The 20710-nt window shown below is 43.5% G+C and overlaps 1 pseudogene across 1 annotated transcript in view; it reads right to left on the bottom strand.

The window, feature by feature from the left end:
- The window catches only part of LOC146782825 (alpha-2,8-sialyltransferase 8F-like), a 302891-nt pseudogene that overhangs the window by 140999 nt on the left and 141182 nt on the right, over positions 1 to 20710 (bottom strand). The window contains exon 4 of the transcript XR_014972319.1: positions 13313 to 13325. The product of XR_014972319.1 is annotated as an alpha-2,8-sialyltransferase 8F-like (transcript). The remainder of the gene's footprint in view (positions 1 to 13312; positions 13326 to 20710) is intronic.

The raw sequence follows: 20710 nt of genomic DNA, 5'->3' as shown, positions 1-20710 counted from the left end.
CTTCTTCGGCCCCCTGTATTATTCCCCCCGTGACTGCCCTCCCACCGTATTAAAGTTGAAATTGGAACCTGGCATCTTCCCCTGCTTCTCCTTCATCCCTCCCTGAGTATAAACCACCCTCTAGAACTATGAAAACAAACATTGTGGAAAAACCTAGACTGCGAGGCCAATGGGCCCCTCACAGTGAAGTCTCTCCAGAATGAGGACATGCTGGCTGGAGCCTTGGCCAATGCCCACCGCCTAGCTGTCTAATGGTGCCAATAGGATTTAGTGTTCCCTTTTGTTAAGGTCAGCCTGACTGTGTCCATTTGCGACCTGGAATGTCTTTGGAATCAGTTCCTTTCTCTGCCTTAGGCATAGCTATTGTCCTTTGCCATCTACGTGCCTTCAAGATCATCCGTTCCCCCGTCTACTAGCGTTTTCCCAAACTTACCCGGCTGGGACTGGAGCAAGTCTACCCTCCCCCTATGTCTTTGTTTGCCAACCCTTGGACGCTGTGTGCCACTGAGCAGGTTTTGTGCCCACTGGCTCTTTCCCTTTCACTGGGACCGAAGAAGACTCCTCCTGAACTGGGAGACCCAAAACTTCCAGGTCTTCTCGAAGCTCCGTGATATGCCGCATCTTGTTGTGGAGTTTAAAGGCAAGCCCAAACGGATATGTCCAACGGTATCTGATGTCCGCTCGTAGCTTTTCCGTGAGCAATCTAAAGCTTTGCCTTTGTTGAAGAGTGGATTGCTCCAAGTCCTGAAACAACACGCAAGAGAAGCCTTGAAAGGATATCGTATCCTTCTTCCTTGCTGCCTTTAGGATGGCTTCCTTAACTTTGAAGGAGTGGAGCTTGACCACGACATCGCAGGTACATCTTCTCTCTCTGGGTGAAGAGGGTCCTACACGGTGGGTCCTCTCTATTTTGATTTTCAGTTAACGTGGCCCCAGTAACGCTGTGAAGAGCCCCTCCATGAATGCCTCCAAATCGGGGCCCTCCGCTCCCTCCTCTATGTCCCGGATTCTGATGTTGTCTCTTCTCGAGTGGTTTGCCAGCTCTTTATTTTTAAGGAGCGCCAACTGCAGTTGTTCATATAGGTCCTGTACACGTTTCCTGGGTATCAGCCATACGTTTGTCCAAGTCTGATGTTTGGCCTTCCACCTCTAAAACTCTTGTTTCTATGGAATCCACATCATGTTGGAGGGAAGTCATACTCTTCGTCAGGTCTGCTTTGAGTTGCTCCATTGAGGCTTGCAGGTCGCTTTTTAATTCCGTGCGTAGTTCGGCCTTAAATTCCCCCAAGGATGCCAGCAGATCTTCCTTGGTGAGCGACATGTCTAACTCAGTGTTCCTTCGGTCTTGCGGTTGCTTTTTCTCCGTTGGTGTAAAAAAAATTGAGACTTTGGGTGCAGCTTTTGTGGTGGCATAGATGCGGCCTCTGGCTCCTGTGTGTGCGCAATGAGCCCCAGGGCCTCCAAATGGCCCCAGATCTCCTGAGTCGCCCCCTCCAGTACCTTTCTCAGAGAGTAGTTGGCTTGGGGCCTTGCGAGGTCAAATGGAACCAGCCGGAAGGCCTCCCCTCCACCTACATGGGAACAGTGTCGTACATTTTAGGGTCAGGCATGTTGAGATGCTAAGGTCTCTGATTATAGGCGATGAATCATCCCCCTGGGACATGTCTCCAATCGCCCTAGGGACTGCCCCGGTGATTCAGGGGGTGGATCTCCGGCAGAATTAAGATGTCTTAGAACCTTCCTTGGCTACAACTTTTTTTTGGGAGCCATGTTGGAGTCAGGCATGACTGGGGCTCAGTATAACTCTCCTGCTGGAATCACCTTCGGAGAGCCTGTGGGGGCCCTCACCAACCCAGGGTCACTTTCAGGGTGAACCAGTTAACTCGTGGCTCCCTCACTCACTCCCACAGTGCCTCTCCTCTTCTTATGCTGCTACTCCTTGTCATTCTAGCTACCGGGCAAGGCCCTCCTGGAGTCTCCGACCCTTTCAGACGTTGCCGGAGTGAGTTTCGGGAGGGGCCGACCCTCACTGCCTCCAGTCTTCACCTTCAGCGTGCCTGCTCCACCCAGCCGTCTCCTCAACTTAAACGCGGCCGCCGCACACAGGCTGCTCCCGGACTTCGGCTCCGCTGGGACCTTTCTGCCTCCCGGATCGCAGTCGATCGTGGCTCCTATGTGGGCCCAACGCTTCAGGGTCACGCTGGTGCAAGTTGTGGCTTCTTCCGTGCTCAAAATCCGGCTCGGACAGCTGCATGCCGATAAGGATCATGACCGATCGGCCATCTTGCCTGGCCACGCCCCGGAAGAATCATTTTTAATAGATTAAGAGATTGGTGTAATGACAATGTTTTATTTACCTGACAATACGTGTTCAGGGAAAGTTTAGGAACCATGGAGCAACATTTGAATCTTAATTTGCTGCTGGGTAAATACACCATAACTAGAAAGACCCCTATATATTTTGCCTTTATGGATTTATTCTCAGCTTTTGTAAAGGTTAATTGCAACAAGTTGTGGGCCATATTACTGGAGACGGGGATAGATGTTGTGATTGTCCATTTTTGGCCTATTTGCATTGAAACCTGACCGCCAGAGTCAGGTTTGGCCCAAATGGGGAATTATCTGATCTTTTCAATTTTCATCATGGTGTAAGGCTAAGTAGTCTTTTAGCTCCACATGTATATATTTTATAAACATTAATAAACGTAATGATTTCTTAAGTATGGTCTGTCCCTACACTATACTGCTGTACGCTGATGATGACGTGCTTTTAGCATGGACTCCTAATGCTTTGAGGCGCTTGGTACATTCTTTTCCTGATTTATGTATGATTTGTTTTATCCAATAATTATACTAAATTATACTAAATCTCAAACACTTGTGGCCCTAAACATTATTTTTTGAGTACCATACGTGTCAACAAAAACAGTTTAGAAACTGTCCCCGGATACCCCTATTTAGGTGTAGTCTTTGATGTCAATGGCTCGTGGACAGAGAACATCAGATGTAGGAACACCAAATTTAAAGAAGCTAAATATTCTTTATTTAATGTCTGTAAATCAGTAGGGGGGAAGCCGATATCTTCACTGTTACAAATATATTCAAAGCAATTTGTACCTCTTGCCAGTTATGGTTGCGGAAGGTCTGGGGTTATAGAGTGTGTGAAGCATTGCAGGTGTAGGAGAATTGCTTCTGCAGATGTCTCCTTGCTCTTCCACTCTCAACCCCCCCTTAACTTTTGTCACAAAGGATTAGCTCTATCGTACCTTGAGGACACCATTAAGCCGAGTCCTCCTTGTTTTGGCTCTCTATAAGGAATAATCCCAAGGCTTCTTTTAGCCATAATATGATCAATGATTATGCCCGATGTGTCCGCGGTTTGAACATCTCCTGGCTTGATTGTGTTAAGCAGAGGTTTACTGCCGTGGGTAAACATACTTTATCTGATAATCCTTTATCCATATGTAAGGCTGCTAAATGTTCTGTGAAGTGCTTATTTATAGAAAGATGCTGTACTATAAGGGAAAGTTTGGAATAAAGTAAACCATTAGTCAGGAATGGTTCACTGACCAAATATCGATGTAAAAAATATAGAAATAAAAAATATTGATGAAAAAAATATGGAATGCAAAAATATTGACTCCCTATACTTAAACAGGTAAGTACAAAAAATACCGATGTTAAAAATATATTTGTACAAAATATCGATTTTTATATATATATAAAATAACAAATACTAATTATATTAAATAATATATATTTTTTTTTAAAATAGAGTGGATTTAATATACCTTTTAACAAATATAACAATACTTAATATAAATATGTAAACACATACATAATAATCTCTCTCTATATATATATACACAATTCATTATATAATTTTAAAATTATATAAATAAATTATATAAAAATATACATATATTTATATATACATATATATAAAAATATATGTATACATAAATATATATATATCAGTAGCTCGCTTTTCATCCGTTGCTTCCTCCGCAAACAAACAAGAGGGGACCCAAATATTGTGCACTTTGATTTATTTCCGCTCAAACAGCCTCGCCATTATGCGTTTCGGCAGTTGCCTGCCTTGATCACATGACAGTGTAAGGAAGTCAGATCGCCATTTTTAAAGTGACAGTGCATAACAACAAGTTAATGAAAATGGAAAAAATACTTGCTTAAGTGCTTCAAAGTATTTTAAACAAGAGTGGTGATGCCATTATTTGCTTAAATGCTTTTTTTACACTTTCCTAAAAATTGTACCTATGACTTTTCTTAAGAGTGCATTTTATGTAGGTAAAGCTTTATTCGATAAAAATATCATAAAAGCACAACATACAATACAAGATAAAAAGGATCAAGTAAAACATTTGATTAATTAAAAAAAAAAATAATGATCATAAATGTATCTAAAAATGGAATATGTTCCAGAATAAGGCACTATGTACAAAGAGACACAAATTTCAATATTAAGGGATTGGTAAAAAGGATAAAAACCGGGCCTCAACAGCATTTCAATGTGCAAAAGTGGCAAGTTTTTTTTTCCTCAATAGCCAAGCGCAACCCAGATACTTGGCCAGTCCGCATACTACAATGAGAGACGAAGTATCGGTTTTTAAGATACACAACACAGTTAAATAGTCTCTGGAGCCCAGAATTCTGCAAATTGGTCTCAGCCACTTGGATGTCGCCCTTCTGTAAGTGTAGCAGGCAAAAAGGAAATGGAGAATAGTCTCCTTCGGGGATGCACAGCTTGGGCAACCAGATGGTATGCTTGTCTGACCCTTCCAGCTAGCCGTGACGGATTTGAGAGGTAGATTTCCTAATCTGAATCTCACATACAATGATCTATCCAGTGGGATTTGAATAAAATCAAGGTAGGGTTCCAATTTGCAAAGTGTCTTGTGCTCAAAATAAGCCTCAGTCAGCTTCCCCATATTTGCATTACTTAATTCTCTATCATTAACCCATCTCCAATATGCCTATTTGAGATCCAATTTTGAGGGGGGTGTCTGAGATTCCCAACAGTCTTCGTATCCAATTTCTCTCAGCAATTGTCTTACATAGGAAATCCATTTTATCCTCTTCCCAGTGTCAGCTAGTATGAGTTCGCTTAGGGCTGCGGCATACTTAGCAAGCTCCGGTGTCCTTCGTAGTCTTGCCCAAAATAATAAAGGTCGAAGTCTTGCAATGTCCTGAATACAATGTCTGCCTAGATCATAAAACAGTGGTTTTAATGGAGTTGATGTGGGAAGAGAAATAAGATCCCTCATGAATTTGTTCTCAGACTTAACTAAATCATGGATACTTTCGTGGGCCCAAATTTCAGCTCCATACATTGCGCAAGATAGTGCTTTGGCCTCATATACCACAAGGGCCGGGGCCACTGGTCTGCTCGTAGAGAGATGTTGTTCTCTAATAATGGCACCAGAAGCCCTCTTGTGGCATAGGAGCATCTTAGTTAAGTGCGGGCTCCACTTCATCCCTTTCGCGATCCGGATACCCAAATAATCGAAGGAGTCCACAATATCTAATGGGTTGCCATCCAAAGTAAAAACATTCCTAAAACGTTTTGGAGGATTAATTACCATTAATTTGGTTTTTTCAGTGTTTATAATCAGGCCATAAGATTTACAAAAGGTGCCAAACCTATTTAAAATCTTTTGTAGGCCACCTGGTGATTTTGAGATCAAGAGAGTGTCGTCGGCGAACAGGAGGGTAGGAATTTTTTCACCAGCCAGGGCTGGAGCATCGGCAGGGTCCTCTCTAAGATCCACCACCCCGTTAATGTATAAGGAAAACAGTTTGGGGGCTAATACACAGCCCTGGTGAACCCCCCTGTTCACCGTGACACTCTCTGAGAGCTGACCCTGAGCGCCCCATCTAATCTTGGCGTGATTATCCTCGTGTAAAAGTATTAAAAAAGCGAGAATCTCTGGAGGGACACCTAATTCTGATAAAACCTGCCATAATCTTTGGCGAGGGATTAAGTCAAACGCGGACTTAAGATCTATAAAAGCTAAATATAAAGTACCTTTCCCTAAAACTACCACTTTCCAATAAATCATAAAAAATCTAAAAACTTGATCCATTGTGCCTACCTTTTCCCTAAAACCTGCATGAAGATGGGATAAAATATTCATGTTCTCCGTCCACAGCTTCAGTCTCATGAGAAGAACCCTGCCAACCACCTTCTGGATCACATCAATTAAACTGATAGGCCTATAGTTGGCAGGATCCTCCTTGTTACCCTTTTTATATATAGGGATCACTACTGCCGCTTTCCAGGACTCTGGTACTATAGAGCCCCTGGCAATGGCATTCATTATAGCAGAAATAAACAATGCCCAGGGTGCTGGATCGTGCAGAAGCAAATCTCCTGGAAGACCGTCTGGTCCTGCCGCTTTGCCAGGTGCAATACTTTTTATTGCCAGAGTGACTTCCTGGGTCTCAAAAATAACGTCAGGTGGAAAGATTGCGGCAGGGGTCACACTGTGCTCTTCCTCGCAATCTAGAGGGGCAGCCTCTCCCGCATATATAACAGAGAAATGGTTAAACCATTGCAGCTCTGTTATGTGGTTCGGGATACTTGTCGTTTTGGCCCTCTTCCCTCTGTTTACCAGGTCCCAAAAAACAGTGGAATTCCTATTCAATGATGCCTCTTTAAGCTCCTGCCAATAAGTTTCCTCCCATTCCCGTTTTGCGACAACCAGGGATCTAGAGTATTCCTGTCTTGCTCTTCTAATCATACTACTGTCTCGCTTCTTTAGGGCTTTTGATAAAGTCAATCTTTTTTCTCTGCAGGTTTTGGAATACCATGGGTTCGATCCTTTCAGTGGTACCCCTTTGCAGGGTTGATTCCCCTCTAGAATAAAAAATTTCCCTATCTCGCTTATAGTGTTTCGGTAAAGAGAGGGCACGAGTTGAGAGTCTCCCACTGTATTTTGGACCTCAACAAGCTCCGCATTTTTTCCGGCCAGTATTTCCTTAATGCTTTCCATCTTACCCTCATGTTGTGAAACCCCATGCCATTTAAGGCGTCTGTTACAACCTGCCAGCAACACTTCTTTAGTTGACATCAAGGGGGGTTTATTGATCTCATACTCCGGGGAAAACCAAACATCTTTAATTTGTAGGCACAGTGGATTATGGTCGCTATCTATAGTGTTTTTTACGACCATATCCACAACATTCCCCCAGAAGTGAATATCAATGAGAATGTAATCGATGCGGGACGGGGTAGTTAACCTATTATATGTATATGCACCACCCCTGTCTGATTTGGACCTGCCATTCATTGCTCTCAAATTGAACTCCTGAGTGATGGCATTCATTTGTATTGCCCTTTGGGACCATTTCTTAATAGGAGGCAGCTCGAGGGGCGGAATGCCCCATCTGAGGTCATCCTCATTGGTCCCCATTAGATCTTCGGAACAAAGGGGTTCAAATGTGCAGTTGAAGTCTCCACATACAATGATGTTAGAGTGGGGGTCGATGAGAGACATTTCATGTTCCAGGTCAGATACTGTCTGGGAAGCCTGTCCACCCACAGTCCCTCTAGCATAGATGTTGAATAGCTCTAAAATTGGTCCCCCTTGTGGGCTTTTTATAGTCAAATGTAAAAGGTCAGGGGAGCCACTATTGTGTGCCTCCACTATCCAATTGTGTGTTATGTTGACCCACACTAGTAGTCCCCCCGATGGTCGACCTTTCCCTTGACTTATAGCTGGTTTGTAGTAGGTGGTGTATCCAGTTTTATAGAGGGGGGTAACGCTCCATGTTTCCTGGAATAGGCAGACATCAAAAGTCCCAATGAATTCCTGCCATTCCGGAATTAAAAGTTTTTTTGGGAGCCCTGCGATGTTCCAAGAAACAAAATTTAGAGATGCCATGGAAAGGTGGGGATTTGTAGTTGCCTGATTAGTTAGAGACATCTCACAAGGATATAAAGACTCTAAAGGGGATAAGGACTCAGGAGAAGTTAGTATAGACACTCCAATAGGGTCAGAATGGATAGGGTCTGTATCTCTAGTATGTCCCTGTAACAGTTCTTGATCCAGTCAGTCCACCCTATTCAAGTTTGAGTCTTCTCTCTGGGTCCCTGCTTTACCCTGTTGCTCCCGCCCTGGAGAAACCCAGAGCGGAGAGCGCCTGATCTGTATAGAAGAATGATCTGGTGAGGATGTGCGGAATTCCAAAAGCAACAGATTCTCAGCTAATGTGGAGTTAGCGAATAAAAGCTCAATACAGTCAAATTGGCTGGTGTGGAGAGAAATTCTGCTTGCTCTAACAATGTCTTCTCGGATTATTGACCTGCATCCTCTGACGTGCCTAAGCCAATGTATAGCTTTGTTTTTAGCAGAGTCCTCATTTTCATAGGCTTGAGTACCAGTAAGTCTAGGTACTTTAACCATATAAGCTATTTTCGCATTGACCAATGGGCGGACAGGGGTTAGATTGAGTGTGGAATTAGCTTTGGGAAGAGCCTGGGCCTCCTGGTGACTAAATCTCGAGGGGCCTACAAATTTTAAGGTGTTTAGAATATTAGGACAATCATTTTGGGTTTTTAAGCACTTCACAATGTCCGTATATGAATGATTTTTGACATTATCATATGCCAGTAATTTTTGTGTTGGCTCATTTCTATTGCAAACTAAATGTGCCCCCCCATGTGATGTTGGCGGTGAATTATTGTGGGTTGATGTCGGGGGAGCTAGTGGTGCCGGGTTTGCGGGATGACATGGAGGGTCAATATACATAGATGTTAGTGGGACCCTCCTATTTAATTCCATCACTATATTTTTCAAAGATTCTACCTCTTTCAATAACCGGTCAATTTTCCGCTCAAGAGTCTCTCCCTGCGTGTTATGTGCCTGTACTGCTTTATGGTCAACTAGGCCATTTTCCTGGTATTCTAGGGGGGCAGGAGCCTCCTCATCTAAACCCTCCAGGATTGAAAACCTATTTGAGCATGAAAGTTCAAGAGAAGCAATAGGTGAGTGTATTTCAGTAGCAGATAATGACTTCGAGGAGTCCAGAATTTCTCCCTGGCAGGTCTTAGATTGCCCATTGGGTGTAATGCAGGCAAGGGCTTTGGAGGATACTTGTCTAGTATTTTTAAACATGTTTGGAATCTTGCAATTTTGGTTGCTAGCTAATGGTTCTCCCACTGGTGCCACTACTGCATCTGAGGTTGTCCTGGTTTCCTCCAATATCACTTGGCAATCGTTAACTATTGTTTCAATCCTCTCCAATACACAATTGCCAGCAGCATGATTAGCTTTCTTAGCCTTTTTCCCCTTTTTATTCAAACTACTTACACCTCCTTCCATAGTCTTTCTTTTAGCCATGCGTATATAGTGCGGAGGCTAATAACAATGACAAAGCCGATACTGGCAGTGCTTTCGGCACTTTGTTGGCAAGTTATAGACCTGTCACACTGTGGGGGGAGCCCTGGTTAACCGAGGCAAGAGCCACAGGAGCACTTCTAGTGGGGAAAACTAAGTTCACAGTACCTTCATGGAGCGTGCAGGATGAAAGGGAACAGGCCCAGCCCAGCCTCTACCAGCCCCAGATGGCCACAGACGGCCTGCCCTTTGCCCGGGCTTAGCCCGGCGCCGCCCGCGCGCGTCCCGCGAGGCGGGAGGCGTTCCCTTCTCTTAAGGCGCCTCTGGGCGCGACGTTGATGTCAGTGGTGCGCCGGCCCCTGTGGATGCTGGGTAATGTAGTCCCCAGGTGCTTCTGTCCGTGTCCGAAATAGATATGCAAGCCGTTTCCCTCACAGCGCTATGGAAGATTAGGCGTTGCCCTCACGCCGCGACTGGAAAACACAACTCTGTAGGCCCCCAGGAGCGTTCGGCGCTCCCTTCTCTTAAGGCGCCTCTGGGCGCGACGCTGATGTCTGTGGTGCGCCGGCCCCTGTGGATGCTGGGTAATGTAGTCCCCAGGTGCTGCTGTCCGTGTCCGAAATAGCTATGCAAGCTGTTTCCCTCACGGCGCTATGGAAGATTAGGCGTTGCCCTCACGCCGCGACTGGAAAACACAACTCTGTAGGCCCCCAGGAGCGTTTGGCGCTCCCTTCTCTTAAGGCGCCTCTGGGCGCGACGCTGATGTCAGTGGTGCGCCGGCCCCTGTGGATGCTGGGTAATGTAGTCCCCAGGTGCTGCTGTCAGTGTCCGAAATAGATATGCAAGCCGTTTCCCTCCCGGCGCTATGGAAGATTAGGCGTTGACCTCACGCCGCGACTGGAAAACACAACTCTGTAGGCCCCCAGGAGCTTTCGGCGCTCCCTTCTCTTAAGGCGCCTCTGGGCGCGACGCTGATGTCAGTGGTGCGCCGGCCCCTGTGGATGCTAGGTAATGTAGTCCCCAGGTGCTGCTGTCCGTGTCCGAAATAGATATGCAAGCCGTTTCCCTCACGGCGCTATGGAAGATTAGGCGTTGCCCTCACGCCGCGACTGGAAAACACAACTCTGTAGGCCCCCAGGAGCGTTCGGCGCTCCCTTCTCTTGAGGCGCCTCTGGGCGCGACGCTGATGTCAGTGGTGTGCCGGCCCCTGTGGATGCTGGGTAATGTAGTCCCCAGGTGCTGCTGTCCGTGTCCGAAATAGATATGCAAGCCGTTTCCCTCACGGCGCTATGGAAGATTAGGCGTTGCCCTCACGCCGCGACTGGAAAACACAACTCTGTAGGCCCCCAGGAGCGTTCGGCGCTCCCTTCTCTTGAGGCGCCTCTGGGCGCGACGCTGATGTCAGTGGTGTGCCGGCCCCTGTGGATGCTGGGTAATGTAGTCCCCAGGTGCTGCTGTCCGTGTCCGAAATAGATATGCAAGCCGTTTCCCTCACGGCGCTATGGAAGATTAGGCGTTGCCCTCACGCCGTGACTGGAAAACACAACTCTGTAGGCCCCCAGGAGCGTTCGGCGCTCCCTTCTCTTGAGGCGCCTCTGGGCGCGACGCTGATGTTAGTGGTGTGCCGGCCCCTGTGGATGCTGGGTAATGTAGTCCCCAGGTGCTGCTGTCCGTGTCCGAAATAGATATGCAAGCCGTTTCCCTCACGGCGCTATGGAAGATTAGGCGTTGCCCTCACGCCGCGACTGGAAAACACAACTCTGTAGGCCCCCAGGAGCGTTCGGCGCTCCCTTCTCTTAAGGCGCCTCTGGGCGCGACGCTGATGTCAGTGGTGCGCCGGCCCCTGTGGATGCTGGGTAATGTAGTCTCCAGGTGCTGCCGTCCGTGTCCGAAATAGATATACAAGCCGTTTCCCTCACGGCGCTATGGAAGATTAGGCGTTGCCCTCACGCCGCGACTGGAAAACACAACTCTGTAGGCCCCCAGGAGCGTTCGGCGCTCCCTTCTCTTAAGGCGCCTATGGGCGCGACGCTGATGTCAGTGGTGCGCCGGCCCCTGTGGATGCTGGGTAATGTAGTCCCCAGGTGCTGCTGTCCGTGTCCGAAATAGATATGCAAGCCGTTTCCCTCATGGCGCTATGGAAGATTAGGCGTTGCCCTCACGCCGCGACTGGAAAACACAACTCTGTAGGCCCCCAGGAGCGTTCGGCGCTCCCTTCTCTTAAGGCGCCTCTGGGCGCGACGCTGATGTCAGTGGTGCGCCGGCCCCTGTGGATGCTGGGTAATGTAGTCCCCAGGTGCTGCTGTCCGTGTCCGAAATAGATATGCAAGCCGTTTCCCTCACGGCGCTATGGAAGATTAGGCGTTGCCCTCACGCCGCGACTGGAAAACACAACTCTGTAGGCATATTATGAATTGTACCAACTTGGTTTGATAATTTCATTTCACATACCAATAATTTCCTTAGCACAAATGCTGCTTTAAACCAATACCAATGTTTGATCTATTTCACACTTTCATTCTCTAACTTTAAAAAAAAAGATTTGTGATAGTGCCCATCTGTGTAAATACCCTAACAAAGTGCTAAATTATTTCAAAAACGTGCTAGTGCTAAAACCATTGAAACCAATATTGTTCTTTTTCATTTGTACATATACCATCTAGCCCAGGTCAGCTTGTATTGACATCATGTCATTTACCATACTATTTGAGCATCCCATGGCAAAAAGGATTTTTAGTACAAATATCAGCATGTGCAAATAAAGCAAGTGCATATGGGGAACATAGCTAACCTGTTAGCTTTCATTTTCAATGCAATTGATTCCCATGATTGTAAACATAGACATAAATATATGTAAATAAATGATTAAATATAAATATCAATAAATACACAACTCAATTGCTAAAATCATCAGTTATACTTAATCCCCATAATAATTGCTTGATTGTCAATCTATGTTTTAGAATTGATTATTTATACAAGCAGCATAATTGTATAAATATCATCTTTAAGACCAATATTAAATACAGTAAAATAAACTCCATTGGAAACACATACGGTATAGACGTCATAAAAACTCTGGACTTTCTGATAATTGAAAATTGTGTTGTTGGGGTGTCATAAGTACGTGTAAAGTTCCTCACTTGTATTGAGACCCCCTGGATATTTAGTATCTAACTTCAATATATTGGGTTTCCAGACTTCTCAATTTCGCTTCCCTATTTCCTCCTCTTTTTTCTAAGGGGATCGCATCTAACACATAATATCGTAAATGCGTAAGATTGCTTTCATGGCACTCTTTAACCCCTTCGGTGCTCATGACGGAATGGTTCCGTCATGACCCACGGTTGAGCTGTGCTCATGACGGAACCATTCCGTCATGACCACACCTGCGCAAGATTCCGTCAGCACAGCGGCGGAATCTGCGCAGCATCGAAGGGGTTAAAGTGTCTGGCCACAGGGTAACTTGGGTCGTTGTTGGTGATTGCCCTTGTATGCTGTAAGATTCTTTTATGTACCGCTAATTTGGTACTGCCAATATATTCTAAATCACAGCTACACTCTAAAACATAGACCACATATTCAGTTTTGCAGGTCAAATGTTGAGTAATGGACCGAGGACTATTATTAAAAGCTGTGCAATATACTGATTTGTTAACTCCAAATTGGCAGGCCTTACAACTAGTGCATTTTAAAAAAAACTTTCTCGCTGTAAGCAATGATCCTATCTCTTGGTCCTCAGGATAATTTCTCACCAGGGCATTGCCCATGGATGCCGTTTTCCTATGTGTGATAGCTGACTTTCTCGGTAGGGATTGCCCAATTATAGGATCATCCAGTATAATGGGCCAACTACGTCTCACTATCCCCCTGATCTGTTTCTCCTGCCTCGAAAACGACATAATGAGACATGTGGGTTCATTCTGTATTCCCAAAGTATTACTAGATGTTACCTCCAGCTTGCTTCTGTATGTTAGTAACTCATCCCTGGGCTTCTGTCTAGATTTTGCCATGGCTTTGTCTATAATTTTACTCTTGTATCCTCTATCCAGAAATCTAGCATTACTTTCATTTTGTTTATTTTCACATTCTGTCTCATTGCTGCAAATTCTTTGTATTCGCAGCATTTCCCCGTAGGGGATGCTTTCTATCAGATGACGGGGGGGGGTGCACTCGATGCAAGTAATAGCGCATTACCCGCCGTTTCTTTCTGTACAGGGTAGTAGACATGACATTGTTGCTAATAGTGATTTGTACATCCAAAAAGGTTACACTTTCCTCACTTATACAAGATGTTAACCTTAAGTTGATATCATTGATGTTAAGTTGTGACATAAATTTATTCGCACTCCTTCCTGTACCATGCCATACTATGAACAAATCATCTATATATCTTAGCCAACAAATTATGTTTTTCTGGCGGATGTGATCATATTGCTTCCTGAGGACCAGCTCCTCCCACCAGCCCATGAACAAGCATGCGTAGCTGGGGGAGAAGCTAGCCCCATCGCTACTCCCTGTATCTGCTGATATACCTGATTTTTAAAAAAAGGAACAAATTGTTATTCAGACAAAAGGTCAATAAGTCAATAATCATTCTGTTGTGTTGAACATATTGAATCGGTCTACTGGATAAAAAATGCTCAGTTGCCCTTATTCCATCACCATTTTGTATGCAAGTATATAAGGACGATACATCAAGTGCTTTCATCCGATACCCGCTTTGCCATTGTATGTTCTTAATTTTTTGCAAGAAGTCACTTGTGTCCTGCACATAGGAATCTAAGCCACGAACATGTTCCTGCAGGAAAAAGTCAATGTAGCATGACACGTTCTCAAATGGCCCATCACTGGCCGAAATAATCGGTCTTCCTGGTGGCTTGTATCTGTCCTTATGTACCTTAGGTATGAACTATATCTTCGAAATGGTAGGATGCTCTTTTCTAAGGTATTTGTATTCATCGGAACTTAACATGCCCAAATTCTTCCATGCCAGCAATTTTGTCATATAGCAATCTTGTGTGCTTTTGAATTTCTGGAAAGAGCTTTTTCTATAGCACTCCATGTTGTTTAATTGTCCCATTGCCTCAATCATGTATTCCTTTAGAGGCCAAAGGACAATGTTCCCGCCTTTATCCAAGTTTCTGATAACCACATCTTTATAATTTTTGAGTTTCTCCATCAATTGTACATATTTTCTTTCATGGTCAGAAATGTTTCTTTTATTCTTGTTGATACTGATGTTAAGCTTTTTAATTTGTGCAACAATTTGGTCATGGAAAACTTCTAAGGAATCTCTCGGCATTACAGGAGTGAACTTTGATTTTTCCTTGAAATTTGTAATAGGTTTACTTCTCGTTTCCATATCCAGAATTCCACTGCCCTGTGAGTCATTGAGACAGTCATAGTATGTTACGTCTTGTACTGTGACAGTGCTTTACTTCGCCAGGTTTTGTAAATCCTTCAGCACATCGAAATCCGCAGCTTTCAGATTGGGCATGTCAGCAATATTTTTTGCAGCTGTACTGGCCATTTTTTCTTTGTTGGCCAATTGCAACTGATGATACTTCTTCAATTTGAGCTTCCTAATGAACCTGTAGATATCGGCTCTTGTCTGTGTGTAGTTGAAATTTGTCTCTGGACAATGTGAGAGGCCAAGGGAAAGCAGCTGCTGTTCTGCAGCACTTAGATCTATATTTGATAAATGTATAATGGTATTGGCATTTGTGGATGTTTCCGCAGTTTTCCTTGTCTTATTCAGTTGCGTTTCCAAGTTCCCCGTCCCCTTGCTGGACGCTTGGTACTCATGCCTTCTTGCTGCTTTTCACCTCTCCCTCCTTCTGTTGCTGATCCGTTTTTTTGTCGGTACAGTTGTGGGGCGCAGTGTTTCCCTACGACTGCGTCTGATATATTCGAATTCCTCTCCCAATGTTGGCTTGATGGAATTCTGGGTGGAACGGTTTCTTTGACCCTTCGTTTCTGACTTGCTTTCCAGCGATGAACTGAGGTCCGAAGAACAACAAGAATATTTAAAAAACAAAATAAATAAAAATATATAAATATATTAAAAATCAAAATACAAATATATTTAATATCACAATTAAAAACAATATTAATTACAATGTTAAATGCATATGACAAATACCAATAAATATTATAATAAATACAATAACAAATTATTTTCAAACACATTTTTTAATTAGAAATTATTTAGAATCAAAAACATAAATTATTACATAATTATTTCCTACCTTATAACACCACACAATTCACAACCCACATCTAAAATGTACTTACATAATTAACATAATAAATTACCAATTAAAGAAATATTATTAATTGAAAAACAAATTAAAACTCATAAAAATTAATAAACTTCCCACACTTTATCCCTATAATCCCCACAAACCACTGGTAAAATGAAGCTGTAAAAAAATGTATTACACAATTAAAACTTATTTTTAATTAAAAAAAAGTAATAATATATAAAAACTAATTATAAAGTAAGTAAAATTAATTTTCTCCCCACCGTTTACCCTGAAAAAAGAAAAAGCCACACATAAAAAAATATAAACCACCCTAATTAAATATCAATTAATTAATTAACATTAATGATTAACCAATTTTTAAGTAATTAAACATAAAATACTTCCCACACTTTCCCCTATAAACCTCATAACCACACCTAAAATGAATTACACAAATTCCATATTTAATTTTCAAGTAATTAATCAATATTAATTAAGAACGAATTATTAATTAACTAAAAATAAATTACTTCCCACCCTTTACCCCATAAACCCCACAACCCACACCTAAAAGAAATCACACAATTACCATAATAAATTATCAATGAATTAGTTGATATAAATTAACAACTACTTATTAATTAATTAAACATAAATTACTTCCCACCCTTTACCCCTATAAACCCCACATCCCACACCTAAAATTAATTACACAATTTTCATAATTAATTTTCAATCAATTAATTAGTAGAACTTAGGAGTACATCTAGACCAGACACTCACTATGAAAGAGCTAGTCACTACCACCGTGAGCTCCTGTTTCCACATGTTAAGCCTACCGAGAAAGGTTTTTCCTTTCCTCACTTTGACCGTAGGAGAACTCTAGTTCAGGCACTTGTAATGAGTCGCCTTGACTATTGCAATGCCCTCTTGATCTCAGCCAACGAATCCTCTCTTAATAGACTCCAAGTGGTCCAAAACACCGCTGCTTGACTAGTCTCTAACTCATCTGCCAGGACCGCCTCCATGCCCTTACTCCTGGGACTACAAAGGTTGCCTAACCACAAGCGGATTTGATTTAAAATCTGCTTCATAGTACACAAGGCACTACACGGCAAATCCCCAAGCTATCTCGCGACAGACTCATACGATACCAACCTACCAGAACATTCCGATCTGGATCTAAATCGCTCCTCTCTGTTCCTTGTGTAAAGGAATCCCGCATAGGGGGGAAAGCCTTTTTCCATTTGGCTCCCTCTTTCTGGAATCAACTTCAATTACACCTCAACAAATGCACCAACTATCAGCAATTCAGCAGATTCTTGAAAATCGAGCTCTTATGAATCCCTGTGCTGACTCTGTAGCATGCTCTGTAGCTCGGAGATACCCCTCCGGGGGTGATTCGGGTGATAACAAACAAATAAATAAATAAAGATTAATTAAGAACTAATTAATTAAAAAGGAATTACTTCCCACCCTTTACCCCATAAACCCCACAACCCTCACCTAAAAAATAACACAATTACCATAATTAATTATCAATTAATCAGTTAATATAAATTAACAACTAATTAATAATTAATTAAACATAAATTACTTCCCACCCTTGACCCCTATAAACCCCACAACCCGCACCTAAAATTAATTACACAATTTTCATAATTAATTTACAATCAATCAATTAATATAAATTAACAACTTATTATTGTTAAAATAAAAATGAATCAACATAATGTCATGGTTATTCAAAAAAGTGAGTAAAGTGACCAGGAAAAACGGTGAGGGCCAAATTTTAAACACTTTGTCCGAGGGTATTTGTACAGATATAAAAGTTGCCATTCCATCTTTAGCCCTTCCTGCAGGGTCGGCACGACCCGGCTCCAAGACAGCATGGAAAGCCTTTTGATGGAAACCCTGCGCTATCCATTTTTCCTGGAGACATACTATGTCCGCAAGATTAATACAATTGGTCCAATCATGATTATCAAGTTTGGATCAGGCCCCAGTGATGTTGCAGGAGATGACGTGCCAGCACACCTTTGTCGGAGCAACACTAGGCTCTCCTTCCTTGTCTTTGGTGTGTACAAGGAGGTCAGGGCTGAAAGATGTAACTTCTGTAGTGAGTCAATCCATTTGGTCCAAACCTGAGATCGGATCAAACCTATTCGCTATAGGGACAGTGTGGCAGATAGGTGGGATAGATGGAAGAAGTGGACAATTTAGCATTAATCTTCCTTGGAACCTAAAGAAGAAACCCAAAGGCAGAGCATCAATCTCACTTTGGGGCAGCCCAAATGGCTAAACCCCGATAATGTATTTTATGCCATCACCTTGTTTCTGAAATTGAAAACAATGCAATCCTTTCAGTCCACCATGTTATTCAGTTGATTATGATCTTCTTTTGAGTCATTTCTTAGTGAGGGGACACCTTTTGGAACCAGTACACGGGAAGCAGCTTGAGGAGGTAATTGCAGAACTATATGGTGTGTTTGTCCCTGGGAGGACTCCTGGGAGACTCTTGGAGTAACATCCTAGCTGTTTTATTTGCCAGATTACTGGCCCCATTTTTAGCTGTGGTGCTATTAAGCCTTTCTTGACTACATGCTCTCTGTGGGAGGCTATTTTCCCCCATTTGATGTAACTGAAGTAATATCTACAAGACAGGACAGGTTTCTTCTGTTTGTAATTGATTTTGTCCAACAGTAACCAGTTCAGGCAACGAGTGCCCCTCCTTGATAATACAGTTCAAATTGGAAAGTTGTTCATCAGTTTTTCCTAAGCGCCTCATTACGGGTCTTAACGCATCTGCTAAAAGGTTTGCAATTGTTACCCAAGATCTATGTATGTTTTAGTTTGGGCAGCTTCTTAAAGCAGCTTTAAAAATCGCAAAAATCTTGATTTTTAGATTATGGTATTTCTGTATTTACTATTATTGCTCACCATTGCAATACATTTTATGTGATTTTATATATTCTGTATGATTATCTTTTATGATTGTCTTTTGACATTCGAATAAAGAATTGAATTGACTGATTAACACTCAATAATTCTATGGGGCCGATTCTGATCCGGGTCGGAAAGCGCTCCGACCGAGCCACATCCGGAGTGTTTTCCGACCGAGCCGGATTCCTGCAGTCTGACTGAGCGAGTACGATGCGGCTGTATGCTGCTGGACTCGGTTCGGTTGGACTCCCATATAAGTCAATGGGAGCCGGTTGTACGACGCGTACATGGGCTCCCATTGACTGAATGGGTATGTCGCGGACAAGTGCGCCCCCTATAGTGGGTACGTGTCGGTGCCATCCGCACCGTACATGCCTGTGTTGGGGAGACCCATGGGTCTCCCCCTGTTTCCGAGTCGTAGGGCTGCGGGTGACAGGGGGTCCGATGCGGACCCCCAAAGGCAACCACCCGGACAATTTGCGAGCCGGACACTCCGGCTCGCACAGGCTGTCCGACGCGTGCATCGTACTGGCTCGGTCATGAATCGCATCCATTGCACGCCACGGTTAGCTTACGACCGAGACGTACGGAGCGGTTCGGACCCGGAAACGACTCGGTCGGTGAATTTTATGTAGCTCGCATCATACTTGCTCGCTCGTACAGCTGTACGAGTCGGCCGGAAAACACGCTACGGCGTAGTTTTTCCGGCCGGATCGGGTTCGGTGCCCTTCCGACCCGGATCGAAATTGACCCCTTAGTGTTAACTGTAGGAAACACTCCAAAGATTTTGAATTCATTGCAAAGTAAGTTTCTTTATTTTCCTTCTGATGCTTTGCACAAAAACACAGCAGAACATCCAACCCATTTCGCTCATATACAAGAGAGCTTCATCAAGACTTCAGCTAAAACGTTTGAGATTCAAATTGGTCATTTTCATCAGAAACTATCCCTGTCAAGCCAAGTTATGTGGAAGACACTTTAGAGAGAATGTGCTTCACATCAATGTGTGCTTTCACCATGTTTGGTGTGCGAAGTCTCAGTATCATAATCAGTTGGTCAAAACAGAGATAATGTCTGATGAAAATGTCCAATTTGGATCCCAACCATTTTAGCTGAATCTCTGATGAAGCTCTCTGGTGTATGAGCAAAACATATTGGCTGTTCTGCTGTATTTTGTATAGCAAACACAAGGTGATGATGGACGGAGCGCTGAAACTTTTCAGACACTCACCCCCAGTCACAGATCTGGGTTGAATCCATCATCGTTCTTTAGCTCAGTTTAGTCACCCCAGTTCAGATACATTTATATGCAAATCAGTCTTGACCCTGTGCCTCATGGCGAAGTGAGCTAAAGAACGATGATGAATTCAACCCAGATCTGTGACTCGGGGTGAGTGTATGAAAAGGTTCAGCACTCCGTCCAGCATCTCCTTGTGTTTGCTCTGCTGTATTTTTATGTCAAGCATCAGTAGAAAAATCAAGAAATTTACTTTGCAATGAGTTTCTTTGAAGTGTTTCCTGCAACTAACAAACTGCATTACTGAATGACAGAAACAGATTTTGTTATACTCTAGCCTCTCCATCTGTGCAAACTATGAATCAGAGTTTTTGCGACTACAAAAATGCTTTGGACATCAGGCCCCACGTTTCTCAAGCTGTGTGTTTAGAAGTTTAGAGAAGTGACAAAGAGTCAATACAAATATATTTGTGAATACCCACAAAGTTACAACCTCTGGTGCATGGAACATTTTGCTGGGAAAATTCACTAGGTGTCATGAATGCAGGTATAATTTGCAGTCCTTTTTGAGCCAGTACACTCCAAACCCGCCTTTGTGAGTTAGGTTTGGATTTTACAGCCAGGCATTTTACTTTTACCATGTGAAAACATTCTGAGTTGGCCCGGTATGATTTTTACACCATTTGGTCAAATTGGAAAGCTGGATTAAATATCTGTCTCTACTGGTTACACAAAGCAAAAACCAAAGGAAATAATGGACGGAGTGTTGAACATTGCAAGCACTCACCCCAGTCAACTGATCTGGGTTTAATCCATCACCGTTCTTTAGCCCGCTCTGCCACCCCAGTTCAGACATGGCCATATGCAAATCAGTCTGACCCTGTGCCTCATGGGAACAGTCCAGGCCGAACTGCCAAGCCATG

The sequence above is a fragment of the Triturus cristatus genome, chromosome 12 (genome assembly GCF_964204655.1).
Source record: "Triturus cristatus chromosome 12, aTriCri1.1, whole genome shotgun sequence".
Lineage (NCBI taxonomy): Eukaryota > Metazoa > Chordata > Amphibia > Caudata > Salamandridae > Triturus > Triturus cristatus.
Note: the sequence above shows the minus strand (reverse complement) of the source record. Positions and strands in the feature narration are given on the sequence as shown.